General features: G+C 37.6%; 1 pseudogene; it reads left to right on the top strand.

Annotated features, from left to right (window-relative positions):
• The first annotated feature begins 531 nt into the window (after window positions 1–531).
• Window positions 532–20,354, top strand: LOC118832046 (annotated as a pseudogene).
• The last annotated feature ends 1,776 nt before the right edge of the window (window positions 20,355–22,130 follow it).

Genomic DNA, 22,130 nt, shown 5'->3' with positions numbered 1-22,130 from the left:
AAAGAAAGAGAGAGAGAGAAAGAGAGAGAGAGAGAGTGTGTGTGAGTGTGTGTGTGTGTGTGTGTGTGTGTGTGTGTGTGTGTGTGTGTTGAGGGAGGGAAGGGCAGTGAGCTCTAAGTCTTAAAGATACTGGAACAGAGATGGAGATAGGTTGACTGCTTGTGTTTAAGCAACCAGCAGAGCATGGCTTTTCCTGCCACCCTCTCACCTTGATATTTATCCAAGTTATTTGTTACAAATGTTTCCCCCTATTTAACTGCTTCTCTTCAACTTCTAGCAGCTTTTGTTTTGTCTTCTGTTTGCACAAAAGCTTTTTAAAAATTTTATGTGATCAACATTATTCATTTTATCTTATATTAGCACTTCTATTCCCTTTTTTGTTAAGAATTCTCCCCCGGAAACAGTTGTGCAAAGTACCCTTCTTCTATACTTCTCTAATTTTAAAATTATGTTGCCTCGTCCATACACCCAGGCCCCAATCCTCTGATCCTAGGTCCCAATTTCCTAGATCAACACCGCCTAAAGAACTCCATGCCCAGTGCTGGGTCCTTTCCTACCACGGTGCCCCAAGGGGGCTCAAGCCCTGGCCCCCCACAGCCAGGGCTGGAACCAGAACCGGAACCAGAGCCCCCCAAGAAGAAAAGGAAGAAGAAATATCTTCGGCATGACAAGCCTCCCTACACCTACCTGGTCATGATAGCCCTGGTGATCCAGGTTGCCCCGGCCCGGAGGCTCAAACTGGCCCAGATTATTCACCAGGTTCAAGCTCTGTTCCCCTTCTTCAAGGATGACTACGAAGGGTGGAAGGATTCCATCCGGCACAACCTCTCCTCCAACCGATGCTTCCATAAGGTGCCCAAGGACCCGGAAAAGCCACAGGCCAAGGGGGATTTTTGGGCAGTGGACGTGAGTCAGATCCCTGCTGAGGCACTTCGGTTGCAAAACACAGCTGTGGCCCGTCGAGGGGAGAGGGGTGGCCAGGGCAAAGCCTTTGCCAAGGACCTGACCCCCTATGTTCTCCATGGCTGGCCCTACCGGCTCCCTAGCCCCAACCTAGCCAGTGACTCCTTCAGTATTGATTCCTTGCTTGGGGATATTCCAGAAGGGCCCTAGCCCTCAAGGCCATTCTCTTCCTCTTCTTCCTCCTCTTCTACTTCAGAGCCAGCATCCTGGCCCCTGGGACCCTTCTCCAAGTCACAAGAGATGTCTTTGGGGAGCCATGGGGCACCTACTTCTCCCCTGTCCTCTTCCTCTCCCTCAGAGGGGGGACTCTGGCCCCTCTGGCCCATCCCGCTTCTGCAGGGTACCTCAACCCAGGCAGGGCTGTTGGGAACCACAGGGGGGTCTCAGCTCCCTCCTCTCTCATCTTAGCAAGGCTCCTGGCCTCTCCTGCCCCTGCCTGTAATTCAAGGTACCTCAAGTCAGGTGCATCTATCAGGAGGTACCAGGGTTCCCCTTTGGGGACAGCTGCCCACATCATACTCCCCCATGTATACCCCAAATGTGGTGATGCCCCTAGCACCCCCACCTTGCCCTCAGTGTCTGCCCTCACCAGGCCCTTCCTACTGGGGGCTAGCACCTAAGACCACAGGTCCCTCTGGCTCTGTAGGGGACTTGGATTCGCTCTTCCAGGTGGTACCAGCCAACAAGAGCATCTATGATGTGTTGGTCACTCACCCCTTAGACCTGGTATCTCCTAACCCCAGGGGATCTACTCCAGGTGCACTACTCACCTGGTACAATGTGTGAAGAAGTTAGACCAAGATCTCTCTCCCATTCATTCCTTGTCTTCTTCCCCAAACTCCACCCCAACTTGAGTCCACATAAGGAAAGCAAAGGAGATAGGGCTTCACCTTGGGGGTTCCCAAACATCCTCAGACTTAAGTCCACAATTACAAACCAGTTGTTCCCCTCCTTGAGGACTGGCCAATGACTTGGCACACTATTATCATTTTTTTCTAATCAGTCATAGGATTTAAAACCAGAAGGAAAAAAAAAAACATCAAACTGAGTCTTTTGAAAATTTTATTAGAACCGCTTCCCTTGTGGAATGATACTGCCATGGCTTCCCAGAGGGAGAGAGACAGTGAGGAAGAGACTCACTTTGTAGTTGGATCCTGGTTGGAGTCCTGGGGACAGTCCATTTGTCACAGAATCTTAGAACTGGGAAGGACCTTTGAGATCACAAGAGTTTAACCCCTTGATTTTGCAGAGAAAAAAAAAAACAAGTTCATTGAGGGGAAGGAATTACCTAAGGTCATCCAATGAGTTAGAGCCAAAACTGAGACCCCCAACCCAATTTTCCTGATAGGACCTAGAATTCTTTCCACTATCCCTGACCCCCCCAACTTCAGCATTATACTCTTTCCTATCACGTTTTCCCCCCTTCATCCATCAGGTCCTGTCTGTTCTCCAGTTTATATTATCTCTGGGCTGAAAGAAGAGGCTGGGACACTGCCTATGGCCCCTCCCTTGGGCTTGGGGAGGGGAGGAACTAGCACCTTTGTTGTGGGGGGCAGGGGTAGAGAAAAGGGATGTGAGCTGGTTGCTCCAGAGCCTCAGGGATTGTCAGGGGTCAGGGCACACAGGGATAGAGGCAATAAAGGACTGAGACACTTAAAAAAAATTATGTTGCCTCATATATTTAGATCTTAAATACATTTGAAACTTATGCTATGTAATGTAAATTGTTGGTCTCAACTTAATTTCTACCAGCCTTCATTATAGGTTTCCCAGCAGTTTTTGTTGACTAGGGAATCTAAACCCAGAAGCTGGTATCCTTAGATTTATCCACTTATCAGCCTTTCTATTTTTTAATTAATGCCAAATAATTTTGACTATCATTACCCTAAAGTACAGTTTGAGATCTGGTAATGTTAGAACTATCTCATTCCTATTTATTTTGGTTTTTATTATTTCCCTAGAGATTCTTGACTCTTTGTTCCTCCAGATGAATTTTGGTATTGTTTTGCTTATTTCTAGGAAGTAACCCCTTAGCAATTTGCTATAAATTAATTTTAGCAGTATAATCATTTATATTTTATTGGAATATCCATAAATATTTACTATCTCTCTAATGATTTGGGTATTTCCTGATTTTTGCAAAGGGTATTTTATAGCTATATTCATATAATTTTGTGTGTGTTTTGATGTTTTATAATATTTTGAATTGCATTTACCTTTCTATCGGCTCCTAGGTTTGGTTGCTAGTATATAGAATGAGTAATGATTTTTTTATGTATTTACTTCACAACTGAGTCAATATGGAATAGTAGATGAAAAACCATCCTTAGAGTCAGGATGACTTAGATTCAAGTTCTACCTCTGATACATGCTACTTGTGTAACTCAAGGCAAGTTATTTAACCTCTCAGTGCTTTCCAGACAACTCTCTAAAACAATTTGCAGAATTTTTGCCAGTCTACATTGGTAGAGGGCATTTCCTCACTGGGAATAATAGACATATCTAGAAATACATTAAATCATTACAGGACAGTGGATATCCTTGTTTCACCTAATTTCATCTTATTGTAAAGTTTTTTTATTGATAAAATATAGAAATTAATTTGTCTTTGAATGTTTTATAGAATTCACTAAAAAGTCCAAAATGGCCTGAATACTTTTGTTTCCTCACCTTTGAGAGTTCATCTATTACTTGTTCAATTTGTTTCTGAGATTCAACAATTGCCAGAGGTCTATCTTATCTACTTTTGAATACTCTGTTAGATTTATCTAAGTATGAAAGAGACATATTACAGTCTCCAACAGTTATTTTGCTGTGAGTAGTCTGATGATTGTTACCTCCCACTTCAGACACTTTGAAACACCTCTGTCTTGGAAAAAATAATTGTCAGATTCACAAAATTTATAAAGAGAAATGTCTAGATCTAGAGTTAAGACAGAAGCATAACAAAACATTGAAATATCAGCAGTATATTATTTAAGGAAAACCATTAACATTTTGAAAAATAAAATATTTGACATTAAGGAAAGTAAATTGAGGACAAGAATGGTACAAGCATGGTACAGTGAATAACAGTGTTCTATTAATGCAGATTGCCCTAGAAAACTCCTTTTATGAGTGGCTATGGTCACACATTTTTACTTCCATATCTGTAACTTGTTAATCCATTTCATAACATTTTCTTCCTACCTATTCTTTTTGGAGCAGTAAATGTGAAGCAGCTTTTGTTGCTTAAATATTGGTCCTTAGTTAATAATACTTAAAGCTCTACTTGGCCAGACTTGGACTGACAATCAATTGGTCCACCTTACTATATCTTGGGGCAATGCTTCAGTAAAGAGGCATGTGCAACACCTATCAACAGGACCTTTTGTTTGACAAACAGAAGCAAGTTTGGTCAGTGCAAATACTTCTTCCAATGAAGACAATATTATTGTAATTTTTTTTTCCTTAAAAAATAAATAACACTTTGATAAATGTGATCAGTGAATTTGCCAATGGAAACTACTGAGCTGTCCAATGGAGCAAAATTTTCTTGAGGGCAAACTTAGTAAAAGCTCCAGTTGTTCATATCATGGGCATCTCTGACATAAAGGGACTACATACCAGCTTAAAATGGAAGTTTCTTGCAATTCAAAGAAAAAATATTTTGTAGCAAATTCAAAGAAACAATAAAATATTTATTTTCTGCCCAACATACAAACATGATTATTATATTACAAGTGAGTTCTAAACACACAAATATCCTTCTCATGAAGAAAATTCATTAGAATTGCATCACTATTCATTAAAAGAAAATTCTCAGATGCAGCCATCTTCAGGTTTGCTCCAGCTTAGTCAGAATGACCTGTATTGGTATTTCTGACTTGCTAGAATAAAACAATTGCAAGCAATCTACCAGCTTCTGACAATATTAATTTATGAAAATGTCAACCTTTGACTCTAGCGAATTTGAGTCCAGTTTTTCTCAGAACATTTAGTCCTCACAGCTTTAAATTTCTTTTTGTCACTAAAGTGCTGTCATTGTGTGCTTTTGTTTTCCACTCTCCAGATCTAACATATGTTTGGGGTTCAAGAAAAAGAACTTGCTAGAGAAGATAAATCATTATTCCAGCATGGAAGGATTTTTAATTAGCACTGGAATTGTAGCTGAACATATTTTCCATTTTTCTCAAATCCAAATATATACACATACACACAGAATAAGACAGAGTAAGAAAATAAAGCATTATGGTAAGATTTTACAATAATGAGAACTGGAACCTACAACATTTTTTATTGTTTTGTAGTTAACATTTAAATTGTTTCTATATAAGGCATTTGATATAAAATAAATGACTATGATATTTATCATCAAAGTAAAAGAAATTATAAATATACATATTAGCTACCACATTTGGACTCAAACATTGCAGTCTCTTAACTGTGCTGCATGAGAAAGTGGAAATGGCAATAAAAGAAAATAAAGATGGGAAGAGCAGCTGAGCTTTGCCAAGTGTACATGGAGAAAGTCTGTTCTGAAAAAGACACAATTTTGAGAGCTTTGAGAGTTCAATTCATAAGGCATCTGATAGAGGGGAGAATACCAAATACTCAGTGAAAGTTCATGGGACTTATTATGAAATATTATTACCTGAGAGAATACTAATAATTAGCAACCAGTATATCTATTTCCACCTTGACAAAAGTTTTATGAGCATAAAATACACATGCATTGAGGACAGAGCCTTTTTCATTTTTTTCTTTGTATTCCCAATAATGCAATAAACATTTTTTAAGCATTTACTGTGTGTTAGGTACTAGGAATACAAAGGCAGAAATTGTCCATGCCCTAAGTTAAAATTTTATTGTTGGAAACAACATGCATACCTACAACTAAATCTAAAATATTTAAAATTCATTACCAAACAATTTTTGGAGGATATTAGCAAATAAGGGAATTACAAAAGCCCTCATGTAAAAGGTGACTCTGGAGTTAATCTTTGAAAGATTCTAGGAATTCTAAGAGGTAGAGGTGGAGTGTATTACACATTTGGGGGCAACCTGTGTAAAGATAGAGAGATGGAGTATAAAATGTCATGTTGGCTGGACTCAAACATAAAGTGAATGAAGGAGTATAATGTGTACTAATCTTAGGAAGGTAAGTAGAAGTGAGAGTGTGAAGATATTGAAATGCCAAAAAAAAGAATTCTATATTTTATTATTAGAGATAACAGGGATCTGCTGAAACTTTTGGGAAAGGGAGTGACATAGTCACATTTCTGCTTTAGGAATATCAATTTGGCAGCACTGTAGTAGATAACACAAAAAAGAGAAAGAGCAATTAGGAGATTACTGTAATTGTTTAGGTGAAACATGATTGGCACCTGAACTAGATCAATCAGCTTATAAACAGTAAAGAGACAAAAATGCCAGAGGTGTTTTGGAGGCAAAATTGACAAAACTGTGCAACTCTATATAGAGACATATATATATATATATATATATATATATATATATATATATATATATATATATATGTGTGTGTGTGTGTGTGTGTGTGTGTGTATATATATATGTATGTATGTATGTATAGATGTATGTACATACATACACAAACATATATATGTAAGTATGTATGTATATACACACACATAATACATGATTATACACACAAATACATATGTATCACACAGATACATGGGTATGTGTGAATATTACTTGGGATAGGCAATTGTTTTGACTGTGGCAGCAATGGTAATGCGTGTATACTCCTACTGACACTACGTGGACTTCAAATATCTGACCTTGATTAGGCAAAATTATATTTAGCTGATTTCCCCACATTTAGTAATTATTTTGTTAGCTGTGTGCTAGATTCCATGTAATATACAAATGTTTCATTTTTCTTTTTGTTGTGTTTTTAAAATTGTCTATGTTAAAAGAATGGATATTACTCCAAGGAAATATCTCAAAGTTACACTTCCCAAAGATCATACTTCAATGACTGTTAGTGATATTTTAGATTCTGTTGGTGTGGGGGAAGCCAAGCATTTCAGAGGTCATTCAAGCCCACAGTGAAACTAGATCAATTGCATAAAAACACAAATGAAAGTTCTACCAAAAACAATTCCAAAAATTGAGGGCAAGAATGGATAAAGTATTACCACAAGCAGTCTAATTAATCCACAGATAACAAATAATGACATTCAAAGGGACCTGGCAACTGGAAGGATCACTATTGATTCTTCTCTAGTGAAATAATCTTCTTAAAGTTGGAAAAACACTGAGAAGATTTGTTAAGTTGAAAAACATGCCAACCATTTCTGTAAAGACAAACCTCTCGTCACAAGTACTTAAATATGCAATTGGGAAAAAAAGGATTTTTTTTCCTGTTGAAACTTACTTTTTTTTTTTTCATTCAAGGCTATACTCAAACTGCTATCAGAAGTCCATTTGAGCCTATACAAGCTGAGCTTATTCATATATATAATATACATATTATATATATATAATATGTATATACATATATACATGTAATATACATATTATATATATAATATATATATATATATATTATATGTGTGTGTGTGTCTGTGTGTCTGTGTGTCTGGTAAGTGGAATTGTTCTGGAATTATAGCAATTCCCAATGGAAGATGGAATAATACACCAGGACCTTGAACCATGACATACCTCAAGAAAGGTAAGGAAATGTTTTCATGAAATAGAGATAAAGACGTTTTGTTTGCCTGGTGACTCATCTTACTCCTATGACAATTATCAAGGACAGGTTTGGGAAAAAAATTAACCAAAATGTTATCCAAAGGTATGTTTAATATCCAAAGTGAAAAAAATTGTGGCTTCATGATATATTTTTAAAAAATTTTGTGAACTCAATGCCAAATCATGTAAAAAAATAGCCAGAAAAGAACATACTGCATTTGAAAAAGTTTGTTGTTGTTGCTGTTGTTGTTTATTTGTTTATTTTTAATATACCTAGAAAATCTCACTGTGGAGAGAAGGCTTTGATTTGGGATTTTCAACTTCCCAGCAGAAAGGGACAGGGTTGTGTCTTCCAGACCATTCCTGTCTCCCTCGACAATGCTCAGGAATGGACAGAGCCTTTCCATTGGCCATTAATTGCCTCTCTTTTGTTCCCTCTCTTTTCTCATTGTGTGTGTGTGTGTGTGTGTGTGTGTGTGTGTGTGTGTGTGTGTTGGGTAGAGGTGGAAGTTTATCTTCAGCCATTGTCATTCAAGGTGATCCTGTTGCTACTGATTAAAAACTTAAGCATGGGGCTCAGGGAAATGGTGCACACATTTACGTATTTGTCCTTTATCCCTACTATATTTCTTTTTTAAGTGGTCTCCAAACCTTAGTATTTTCTTGAATTTCTCACTTTACCTCAACCCACATATCTAATCAGTTGCCAAATCATGTGGTTTTTACCTTAACAGCACCCTTTGTATTTGACCACTTTGCTCTACAAACACTCTACAAACAACTTATTTCAGGACTTCAATAACTAACTTCTGTCTTGATTATTTCAACACTTTGCTAATTTGTTTCCTTTCCTTAAGTCTGTCACTCCTGCCCATTGTATGATGACACAGTGGATTTGGTGTCAGGAATATCTGAGTTAACATCTTTATGATCCTAGACAAGTTACATAAGCTTTCTGTGCTTTAATTTTCTCATGTATAAAAGGGGAACAATTAGAACAGCTATTTCCCAGGGTTGTTTTGAGGATCAAATGAAATAATATATGTTAAATTGTTCTATATATTTGGTGCTAAATAAATTCTGGCTGTTAAATAACTGTTAAAATAATTTTCCTGAATTGCAGATCTGACCAGATCTGACCCCTACTCAACCAAATCTAGTGGATTTCTATTGCCTTCAGGATCAGAAAAATTTAAATTCCATTCTTCCGCTTTTAAAGCTACACATCCTGGCCCTCATCTGTCTCCATCTTGTTGTATATCATTCTCCCTTATGCATGAGTTCTAGTCTTTTCTCTTTTCCTAACCCAAGATACAATATCTCTGGCACTCCATCTTCCTTCTTCTTACCATTGCACTGGCCATCCCCCATCTCTAGAAAGTTCTCTTTCTGAGTTCTTCTCTTCATTTCTGGGACACCCTTTAATTTTGTAGCTACTTTTTGTCTATTATAATGGAAGTTCATTGAAAGGAGTTGTTCACTTCTTGTACTTTTATCCTCAATGCCTGGCACATAGTAGGCATTTAATAAATATTCGATTGCTTGATTGATTGATTCAGAGGGGCCAGCATGGGAAAGAAAGACTCCAAATCCTTCCAGGCTTAGGGTCAGTTCTTATGCAATGTGTCCTTCATTTGTTGCTGCTGCTGACTCTTCTGTGTACTCCTCAAAAAAAAATTGTAAATTCCTGAGTCAGCATAATGCCACCTGGTATAGTGCAAACCACGTGATCTGTCTTTTCCTGGGGTGGGAAAAGGCTACAAGCCTCAGGGTCCTTAGTGGGGGAATTTATTTAATCTGTCCAAATGTCTCATCATATAAAGAAGTAGAATATTACATGATGTACTATAGAAGTCAATGAAGTTTTCATTAGTTTATCCCAAGTAATTTGTATACCATTGTATATAGTTAAGAGGAGGAACTTTATTTCGAGTAGTTTGGACTGAAAAGGAAAAACTCTAGCAGTTGTAATTAGGGAAATTATCAGCAATACATACATAGCTCTATCCCAATATGTTTGAGATTGTAGAAAAAATAAATATCTGTAACAATATCCAATATTAATGCTAAGAAATAAGAAACAAACAATCACAGTAGGAGAAATTACCTATCGCACATGCTCTACCTTGGGAAAAGACACCAAGCCCAGAAACAAAGATGAAGTCTACCATCTATTAAAGAAGCAACTCCTCTAACATATATATGTGTATGTATATATATATGTATATATATATATATATACATATATATACATGTACATATATAAATGCACACACATAGACATATATGAGAAATATTTGTATATATGCATGTATTTATGTATTTGTGTCAATATATGTATTATGCATAATATATACACACATATATCATAAAATCATATTCTTTATTATGTAGTATGATTCAAATTACAGATAAAATGGTTGGCAACTCAGCTCCTTTTGCAAGCCATGGCAATGGTGTCAATTTTGAAACAAAGACAAATCTTAGAAAGAAAACACTTTATGACTAAACAAAATAGAGAGCAAACTGGGGTGTAAAATGGATAATTTTGAATACTTTATATTGAAAATTTTTGGTACACAGTAACAGCAACATTGTGAGATTACCATCTTTGATAAATTTAGCTCTTTTCAGCAATACAATGATCTAAGACAATTATGAACCACTCATTATGGAAAATGCTTTCCATATCCAGAGAAAGAACTATGGAGTCTAAATGCAGATTGAAGCATATTAGTTTCTCTTTTTTTTCTTTCTCATAATTTTTCCCTTTTGTTCTGATTCTTCTTTTACAGCATGACTAATGTGGAAAAGTGTTTAATATGATTGTACATCTATAGTCTATATCAGATTGCTTGCCATCTTGGGGAGGGGAGAAAGAAGTAGGGAGGGAAATGGGAAGGGGGGAAAGAGAAAGGGAAAGGACAGAGGGAGAAAAAAATTTGGAACTCAAAATCTTATAAAAGTTAACATTGAAAAACTTTAAAAACCTGAAAAAAAATTTAAATGCAAAAAAGTTTTTGTGCAAATAAAACAAATGTAGCCAAAATCATAAAGAAGGCAGAAAAGTGAGGAAGAAGTTTATAAAGAGTTTCTCAGATAAAGGTCTCATATCTAAAATATGTAAAAAACTTTGTCAAATCTATAAGAATACAAGTCATTCCCCAATTGATAAATGGCCACAGGATATGAACAGGCAGTTTTCCTATGAAGAAATCAAAACAATTCATAGTCATATAAAGTAAATGCAAATTAAAATAACCTTGAAATAGAATTATACACCTATCAGATTGGCTAATATGATTGAAAGGAAAAGCGACAAATGTTGGAGGGGATATGGAAAAATTGGGACACTAATTTATTGTTGGTTGGACTGTGAACTGATCCATCCATTTGGAGAGCAATCTGGAATTATGCCCAGAGAGTTATTAAGCTATCTATATTCCCTTTGACCCAGCAATAGCACTACTAAGTCTATTTCCAAAGACAATTAGGGACAAACAAGAGAACCAGTATGTTTTAAAATATAGCAGCTCTTTTTATAGTGACAAAGAATTGAAAATTGCAAGGATCCCCATCATTTGGGGGATAGCTGAACAACTGGTAGTATATTATTATAATGGAATACTACTGTGCTATACAAAATGAAGAGCTCAGCGATCTTAGAAAAACATGGAAAGATTTACATGAAATAAGAGTGAAATGAGCAAAACTAAGAGAACATTGTATACAGTAATAGTAACATTGTTTTGATAATGACTTTGAATGAATAAGTTGTTTTAACTGTTATAAATACCCAAACTAACAATTAAGGACATATGAAGAAACACACTATCTGCATGCAGAGAAGGAAATGATAAAATGTAAAGAATAATTTTACATGTATGTATACATATTTGTGTCTAATGATGGCCATCTCTAGGGCAGGGGAAGGGAGAAGGAAGAAAAAGAAACAAAAAGAAATTTGCATGATAATTTTGTTGTACATTTAAAATGAATAGCAAGTTGTTCATAGTACATTTGCAGTTTCATGTGTAATCATCTTTCTAATTATATGGAATTGCTTATTTTCTTCCATAAATTACAAATAAAATACATTTTTAAAAAAGAAAAAAAAAACTATAGACCAAAGTTATGAACGAATTTTGGTGTAAATTATTAAATAAAATATTTGTAAATGGAATACAGCTAAATTGTCAGCTTGAGAAAGCTTTGTCCAGGAGTGCTCTTACCTTCATTGGTGACTTCCTCCCTGAGAGCAGCATTTATAGAAGTGCTCAAGGCATACTTCATCTCACCACTGGACTGTCTAACATCCACCTCCTCCTCCTTTTCCCCTTGCTTATAGCACCATGGTTATCCTTCCTATAGCCCCACACTTTTTCCTCTTCCCCTTTATGTGTTGCGTTTCCATATGAGAAAGTAAGGTCCTTGAAGTTAGGGATTTTTTGTTTGCATATATGTGTATCCAATTGTACAGTGGATAGAGTGTTGGACCTGGAGTCAGGAAGACATGAGTATGAATCTGGCCTCAGACACCAACTAACTCTGGGACCTTGGGTAAGTCACTTAAGCTCTGTTTGCCTCAGTTTCCTCATCTATAAAATGGAGATAATAATAACACCTAACTCCCAGGGTCATGTGAGCATCATGTGAGATAATTTTAAAGTTCTTAGCACAGTACCTGGCACCAAATAAATGCTTTATTATTATTATTATTATTATTATCATTATCATTATCATTATCATTATCATCATTATCATTATCATTATTATTTACACAATGAGAAGGTGGAATTAGGTGATCTCTGAGTTCCCTACTAATTCTAATTCACATGTAGTAGAAAGGGCCCTGGATTTAGTCAAGGGATCTGTGTTAAAATTTTAACTTTTTAGTTACGACTGAAGTGATATATTTGTCAAATCATTTAATTTCTCTGGACCTCATTTTGCTTATTTGTAAACTGAGACAGACTTGTTCCCTTCCTGTTCTAAACTGGAAATCCTGTGATGGATTTAGATTTTATAGTGATATAAGGATGTTTCATGGCAAAACATTAAAATGAAAAGAAACAGATTGGGAAAATTATTTTAAGAAAATATAACAGACAAATTTCTGACATGCAAAATCTGTATGGAGCTGATGCTTGTCTACAAGACTAATTCTCCATAGTTTCTACTAGACAGTAGTCAGAGGTCATGAACAGATAATTTACCAGGAGAGAAATTTGGTTAATAGCCACAAAAGATGCTCAAAATCTTTATTAATCAGAGAAAAATAAATCAAGACAATCTTAGGAAAATACCTCACACACAGTAGAATGACATAAACACCAAAATAAAGTCATAAATAGCATTTTCCCCCAACAGTCTACGGAAAAGCAAATATTCTTATGCATTATGAATGGAACTATAGACAAGTGAAACATTATGTTGAGCAGTATGGCAATACACAATGAGTCACAAAACTGATCATACCTTTCAACCCAGCAATTTCTTTGTAAGGAATATATTCCAAAAATAGCATAAATAGTATATATTTGCTCAAAAATATTCATAGCTGCTCTATTATAACAGAAAAAGAAATAAACAATGTGTATATTCAACAAGTGAAGAATAGCTGGGTATATTATGGTATATTAATGTAATATGATATTATGGTGCCATAAAAATGAAATATAAAGTACATAGGGAAATATGGAAAGACACGTATAGGCTGATAAAGAGTGAAATCACCCAAACCAGTTGATACGCACAATATTTACAACTTTTTTAAACAAAATATAAAGGAAAAAAGAAGAAAGATTGACAGAAAATAAGCCTAAAGATGGAGGAACTTCAGGAAATCTTTTAAAGGGCTATGGAATAAAAATATTTTCTAGTGTCTGGGGTACAATTTTACTTCTTCCCCATATTTTATATATTTGTTTATTATTTGTTTTATTTGTCCATTATTAGATCTTTGATTAAAAAATAAAAAAAAAACCCTGAGAATGATGGAGCTCAAGAATATCTTAGGATGTTTCTGCAAAGGGATGAAAAGTAGATGAGAAGTAAAAATGAAAGAAAATGAAATGTTGTCTTCATATCATTTTAGAAAATTATTTTCAATTTGTCTTATGGGTTGCCAAAAATTTTTGTTGTGAACTCAGAAGATAAATTGTGGTCTTAAGGTTTAACACTTTAGGTTAATGTCAATATAATTAAAAAATACTGAAACCTATTAGAATCAGAGATTCAGAAATGAAAGGGACTTTGGTGATTATCCATTCTAAACCATCTTTTGTAAGATATAAGCCTTAAAAAATGATCCCAGAGAAGAAAATGACTTACTCAAGACAATACTAGAAGTAAATATCAGGGCAAGGATTCAAATTCAAGGGATCTGATTCCAGATTCAGGGCTCCATACTCAGTGTTTTATAGCCTCAGTGTAAAGGCACTGTGCTAACCAACCACTGAAGGAAATACAGAGACTATAGTCCCTGCCCTTGAGGAATTTACAGTCTAGCAGGGGAGATATGACAACTTCATAGACGTCTCTAATATAAGATAGAATGGGATAAAAATTTTGAGAGCAACAAAGCAATTTGAGGGTATCAGCAGAGAGCTTACTTCTAGCTGGGGCAAGGGATAGTATGATAGGCATCAGACATAAGATGGCATTTGAACTGAGATTTTGATTCTGCTTAGGATTTAGATTGTTGGTTTGGGACAAAGGACAATCCAGGAAGGGATAAGGAGTGAGCAAAGACATGGAGACAGCTGACTCCAGGGACGTTTACAAAAAGGTGAATAAATTCACTGAACACACAATGCATTATGGGAAGTGGTTGGGAGGTAATACTGCCTAATCAGAACCTTAAAAGTAAAGAGCCCTCAGCAACTTCCCTGACAAAAGGTCAACTAAGCTCTATGTCAATATCTATAGCAAAGGTAGACCAACTGTCTCTGGAGACAGTCTGTTCCACTTTTGGTTACTATAACCCAACCCTTAATTTCCTCTCTAGAGGTCTTACATATTTCTCCTATTCACTCTGGGGCCAAACAACAAAAAATCAAACAAACAAAAATAAAACACCTATCCAACTTGATTTCCACATGACTGCTCAATAAATATTTATGGATAAGTAACATGCCCTACATAAGTGTTTTCCATACAGTTATCATATCTAACTATGACATATAAAAAGTTCAAGAGGCTGGGCAGAGCCAAGATGGCAGAGCAAAAGCAGGGACTTGCTTGAGTTCTCCCCCAAACCCCTCCAAACACCTATAAAAATGACTCAAAACAAATTCTAGAGCTACAGAACCCACAAAATGACAGAGTGAAACAAATTTCTAGCCCAAGACAACCTGGAAGGTCAACATGAAAGGTCTATTGTACTGGGCTGGGAGAGGAGCATAGCCCAGTGTGTGTCATGCTGGCATGGACAGGGCTGGAGCAGGACTGAATCACTGGCATCTGTTGCAGTTTCCAGACTTCTCAACCCACAAATGCCAAAGACAACATAGAAGGTCAGTGGGAAAGGTCTCTCAGGAACTGGGTGAGAGAGCAGCTTAGTACAGACTAAACCCCAGAGCAGTGGAGGTGGCGGCAGCAGCGGTGGCAGCGGCAGCAGCAGCAGTAGCTCCTTCCAAAGCTCTTGGCTCACAGATGATGGACGGACCAAACAGCTGATCAGAGGGGGATTACAGGAATATCTTTGCTGGTGCCAAGGCAAGATTGTCTTGCCTTGCCCTGCTTGGATCTGGATCAGAATGCTGGGAGGTGGTCCCAGGGTGAGGAGGAACACTGGTGTGTTACAGCTTGTGGCAGTGGTGGAAAGGGAATTCTCCTTACAGTTCCAAGGCAGAAAAGAGTGCTTGTGATCACTCTCAGACTAGAGCTTGGCCAGGAAAGGACTAAACACCTCTCCTTTGATCATACCACCTTAGAAAAACTGAAAATTTACAGGCGCCTCTCTGGAAACAGCTGCATAAAACCTGAGAAGTTTGGAACACGACACCCTACACACTAGAAGCAGTCTTACCTCAACGAAGAGTTAGAAAGTCAAATAATTGCATGGGAAAATGAACAAACAGCAGAAAAAAAATCAGACTATAGAATCTTACTTTGGTGACAAAGAATATCAAAACATGCAACCAAAAGAAGACAACAAAGTCACAGCTCCTCTATCCAAAGTCTCCAAGAACAATATGAATTGGTCACAGGCAATGGAAGAGCTCAAAAAGTATTTTGAAAATCAGGTAAGAGAAGTAGAGGAAAGATAGGGAAGAGAAATGAAAGTAATGCAAGAAAATAGTGAAAACTAAGTCAACAGTTTGCTAAAGAATACCCCCAAAATACTGAAGAAAACAACACCTTAAAAAATAGACTAAACCAAATGGCAAAAGAGCTCCAAAAAGCCAACAAGGAGAAGAATGCCTTGAAAGGCAGAATTAGCCAAATGTAAATGGTGGTCCAAAAGCTCATTGAAGGAAATAATTCCTTAAAAATTAGAATGGAGCAAATGGAAGCTAATAACTTTTTGAGAAATGAAGAAATTATAAAACAGAAGCAAAATAATGTAAAAATAGAAGAGAATGTAAAGTAGCTCATTGGTAAAACCACTGACCTGGCAAATAGATCCAGGAGAGACAATTTTAAAATTATTCGACTACCTGAAAGCCATTAACAAAAAAAAGAGACTAGATATCATCTTTCAAGAAATTATCAAGGAAAACTGCCTTGATATTCTAGAACCAGAGGGTAAAATAGAAATTGAAAGAATCCACCAATTACCTTCTGAAAGAGATACCAAAAGCAAAATTCTTAGGAATATGGTCACCAAATTCCAGAGTTCCCAGGTAAGGAGAAAATATTTCAAGGAGCCAGAAAGAAACAATTTGAGTATTGTGGAAGCAAAATCAAGATCTAGCATCTTCTACATTAAGGGATCAGAGGGCTTGGAATATGATATTCTGGAAGTCAAAGAAGCTAGGATTAAAATCAAGAATCACCTACCCAGTAAAACTCAGTTTAATACTTCAGGGGAAAAATGGATACTCAATGAAATGGTGGACTTTCAAGCATTCTTGATGAAAAAGTCAGAGCGGAATAGAAAACTTGAGTTTCAAATACAAGAATCAAGAGAAACATAAAAAGGAATACACCATCTAGCAGACACCTCTGGAGAATTTGCTTTCTTTTTTGTTTCCTAATTCACTGGTATGGCTAGAGACCTGAGTGAGTGGCTTTGTTATCAGAAGCTAACCCTGCAACAGAATTATTTTTCTGCTTTTGGCTTGGGTAATTACTGCTATACCAATAGGGAATATGCTCACCCACTATGAAATATGGAATGATATTTAAGCACTCTCTAATTAAGTAGACAATACTAGAAGCCAAATACTTCTTACTATATAAGCATGTGGAAATAAGCACCACTGGGAAAATTATATATACAAAGACTACAATAATATAAATAAAAGAGCAACAACTAAAAACTAAAAAATAATTTAAAAATGAGTTCAAGAGACATAGTTTCTGGATAATTAATCATTTTATTAATCATGCTAGCAGATAATTAATAAAAGTGGTCAGTGGATTGCTCTAATGGCAAAAACCCCTCATGGAACCCACTCAGAGCTTATATGCCTTTGGAAAAGTGGGTGTTCCTGAGGGTGACAATCAACTTTGAACATTTAAGAAGTAAAGACAGAATGAATGTTGTAATAAATCGTAGGCTTATTTTAAGGAGAGGCTGGGGCCATGTGACTGATCACTTAGTCTTGGACAGAGAACTTATCACTTATCTAGATTATCCTAGGGTCATCTAGACAAAAAGGAGTCTACTTCTGCTCAGACCTGACTGAATGGCAACGGGCCAGTATTCACCATAGATTAAATTCTTTGTAACATTCTCTCACCTAGGATAGAAAGGCAGGTACCCAGGGGATTTGGGCAATCTCATCCATCAACCATGTCCTTTAGATGTTGACTTGACCTAGTAGAAAATAAAGATCTAGGAAGGGGGAAAAACAACTTGGACCTCCCCAGTAATTAGTTATTTAATAATCATTTCTCTCAGAACCTAAGACTTGCCAAGTCTAAAGGTTTCCAGTATCTTCAACTCATTCTTGTAAAGCACGTTCTCCATTCTACTCATCGTCTAATTTACTCACCTCTGAAGGAACTTCTTTCTAAAATATGGGGTCCAGAACTGAACACACTACATCAAAAGTGGAAACTATCCTCTGCTTCTTTCTTTCTGATATGTATATGTATGTGTGTATATATATATATATACACACACATTTTTAACTTTCATGTTATATTAGACTTAAAATGCACTAAAATGCTGAGTCATAGAAGTGTGATACTTAGAAATACAATAGAATGCTTCTAGAAAAAACTTTAGGAGTTGATGTCACTATTCATAGAATTGATGTTCTAGCCAGGATCAAATGTCTGGAATCACAGTTCTCATATTCACTTACTCCAGAGTTTGTTTTTATTGTAAAAAAAAAACCTGGCCACTGGAGGACAGAATGCAGAATAAGGGCTAGAGTAGATGCTGGAAAAGGGAAATCACCCAAGAAAATATGGAAGGATCCTCCCTACAACCCTGGTCACTCAGCATGACTCAGGCTCTGGGGAGGGTTGTATAAGAGGAGTGGCACAAGGAGGGGGATATTCAGACAATGCCCATTATCACTATGACTCCTATTGGAGATGTTTTTTTGCTCATACATGGGCAAGAGGTGTCTGCTCTACTTGAAACCAGGAGAGGGGCCCTGGAGTCGTGAGTGTATCTCAATTGTGGGAATCCCTAATAAGACCATTGCAGCCTGTATCTCAGACCTTCTTCCACTTTTAATTGGAGGGATGAGCATTTTTCATCATTTTGTTCTGGCCCCTTCTGAAGCCCCTAACCATTTATTAGGATGTGATCTGCTCCAAAAATTACAGGCCAATATTTCTTTTAACCTAAAAGGAACCCCTTCCTTGTGCCTTTTATCCCTAATACCCTCCACCACTGAAAGTGTCCCCCTTCTTTTAGGTCTTTTTCCCTTAACCCCTTCCAATCATCTAGCTCTTAACCAAATTACCTCTAGCTTGTGGGTGTTATCTCATCAGTTAGAAGTGCCGCACCCATTGCTATGCAATTAGACCCATATAATGTACGTTAATACCCAGTCTGCACTGAGGCCATTGATGGGGTTCAACCCCTTATTTGTTTAAAGGCCTAATTATCCCCTGTACTTACCTTATGAACATGCCCATCTTTCCAGTCAGTAAGCCTGGTAGATGGGGCTGCTGACATGTGCATGATCTGTGAATAGTTAATACTATTGTAATACCCCAGCACTCGGGGTACAAAATATCCACACTCTGCTTAACTGTATACCACCCTGGGACACTTACTTCGTGGTAGTAAATATCTGCAGGGCCTTCTCTCAATCCCAGTTGCCCCTGAAAGCCAATTCATTTTCATTTTTGCCTGGGAGAGGTTTACATGGACTGCAGGGATTCATATGAACTGCAGGGATTCACTGAGTCACCTTCCTGTTTCTCAGATATTAAAACAAGACCTGTTCTCTATAGATTTTAAGGATTTTGTCCTCCAGTATCCTGATGATCTCTTCTGTTGCCCCTACCAAGATGTTTCTGTCTGTACACTTCCTAATTGGTTTAGCAGCAAGGGGCCCTAAGGTATCTTGGGACAAACTCCAGTTTGCCCTCCCATCTGTAAAGTTCCTATGACATCACCCCTCTGCCTCCAGCCTTTGCCTTGACTCATTCTGCCTTAAAGTTATCACTCAGTTCCCTCCACACCAAGTGTCAGCTCTGTGTCTTCCTTGGTCTGACAGGCTACTGCTCTCTCTAGATCCCTGATTTTTCGTGTGTTACTCATCCTCTTTATGACCTTTTAAAGGATTCTGTACCTGAGCCCTTGGCTCTTTCCCCAGACACTCAAAATTCTTTGATTATCTGAAGTCACCCCTCCAATGCCCACCAACTTCAGGCCCCCAACTATTCCCTCCCATTTGATTTATTTGCCTCTGAGAAAGGAGGGAATACAGTTAGTGTGCTAACACAAAAGCATGGTGAAAACATTCATCCCATGGGATAGTATAGTAAAACTTTGGACAATGTCACTAAGGGCCTCCTGGGCTGTCTTCATGAGGTAGTAGCCACAACTGTCCGTCTTTTTGCCACTGAGGACATTTTTCTTGACTCTCCCTTAATGGTACATGTTCACCATGCCATTGAAACAATCCTGAATTCAAGCTATACCCAGCACTTGTCCCAGCAGACTAGCCAACCTTGAAGGGACACTTATCCAAACCTAACCAGACCATCAAATGCGCAAACACACTCAACCCTGCCACCTATCGACCTGAGGTGGAAAGTGAGGATGAGACTTTAGACCATGACTGTGTAATTTAACTAGATGTCTTGTTTTCCCCTCAGGAGGAGCCTTAGAAAAACTAGACTTCAACTGGTACACTGATGGACTCTGTCTCGGGAATGAGGAAGGAGACCTTGTTGTCAGGTATGACATCACCACCACCACCACAGAAGTGGTTGAAGCTTTGTCACTGCCTGATGCCTATTCAGTACAACAAGCTGGACTCCAGGCTGTAGCCAGGGCTTGTGAATTAGGAAGGGAAGAAAGGATTAATATTTATACTGATAGCTGATATGCATTTGGGGTGGTACATGACTTTTGGACGCTATGGAAACATTGGGTCTTCCTCACATCCTCAGGATAGTCCATCAAGAATTGGAAACAAGTTTCCTATCTATTAGATTGTTTATTGCTTCTGCAAATCCTAGCAGTAATTAAAATTCTAGGGCACAGCCAAGAAAACAGCATCCATGCCAGTGGAAACAACTTAGCTGACCAAGCAGCTAAGACTGAAACTTTAACTCCCCTAATTCCTGAGGGTCTGGCTCCCATAGCACAAGCCTCTATGGAACTACCACTCTGCCTCATAGACCCAGACCTAATAGCAGTTTCATCTCCCTCTGAAGTCCTGCCTAAGCCTCTTAGCCTAAAAAAAGAAGAAATAGCTATAGCCCAGAAAAGGAGGCTCATTAGAAAGCAGAAGAAACTTCTAAAGGATGGATGTAGATTTGATAACTCTATGGGACTATAGGTCAGCCCAAATGGACTTAGAGTACTCCCTAAGAATTCATCTCTCTCTATGATGGGACACCTTCATTCATTCAGCCACTGGTTACCTGACAAGCTTGCTCAAAAGTATTGGTGGGAGAGTTTTCACCGGGGCCACTACCACCTATATGGCCAAGGCAATATTCATAATGGTTGCTATTGTTATGAGTATGCCGGTGTGTTTTTGAATCACAAAATTTAAGAACAGATTTTCCATATAGAAGATAGAAGCAAAACATTTATTCAGAGACCAGAAAACCAAATCCCAATACCAGTAAACTGAATACGTATCATAGCAATTAAGAAGTTAAAGCACATTATCACTACAGAGAGCAGCTCCATTCCATAACCTTTCCCCTACCCCCTCCTGGTCCCACAAACAAACACTCACAGCAAGCTACCTGCCTCCTGTCTTTCCCTCAGCTCTAACTGCTCTGACTTCACTTCCTTCCTGTGCCACCCTTTCCTGTTCCACTAATTCAGCAAACTCCTCCTACCACATATGACTTAGACTTCCTGTGATGTAAGCAGGTCACATGGTCCTATTAATGGATGGGAAGATACTCAAATTTAAATTACCATTAATTTTGGCCCCAAGATCTTTCTTATCCATTACATAGGTCAACGGGCAACTGATATAAACAAAACTTTACAACAGTATAACAGGGATAACACAAAATAATACATAAAACAATATCATCATCCTCCCTTAAATGAATGGGGCTCAGAATGTTGGGGTAAGGGGCAAAGGTCTCACCCTCTATAGCTACTTCCTGCTGAAATTGGACAGAGAGCTGTCCTTGCCCCAAGAAGGCAAGAGTCCCATTTGAGAAGTCAGTTCCTTAGCTGGCATCTGGAGCTTGGTCAATGCCAGGTCCAGGGGTGACACATCAAAGTTTTCAGGTCCAGGGGTGACACCTCACAGTTGTGGACAGGGGGTGACATCTGGCTTAAGCAATCAGGAATCTGCAGGTGGAGGGTACTAAGACTATGGGAAGCAAATCTACCCAACAAATTTGACAGACAAAGGGAAACAAGGAGACAATAACCAGAAGCAGGGTAGATATAGGGTCAGTCATGCTTTTAGAGTCCATGAATCCATTATCATAGCCTCATTCATGGTAGGATACATGAGTTCAGAGTACAATTTGGTAATCATCTTCTCCTGAATAAACAGCAGTTACAGTATCAACTTTCCTGTATTCTATAATTTCTGCAGCCTTTGGAACATCATCTGGCTTCCGTTTTACCCATACTTTAGCTCCCAATTTTATTCTTTTTTTTTTCAATAGAAAAATGA

This window comes from Trichosurus vulpecula, chromosome 9 (genome assembly GCF_011100635.1).
Source record: "Trichosurus vulpecula isolate mTriVul1 chromosome 9, mTriVul1.pri, whole genome shotgun sequence".
In the NCBI taxonomy this organism is placed as follows: Eukaryota; Metazoa; Chordata; class Mammalia; order Diprotodontia; family Phalangeridae; genus Trichosurus; species Trichosurus vulpecula.
Note: the sequence above shows the minus strand (reverse complement) of the source record. Positions and strands in the feature narration are given on the sequence as shown.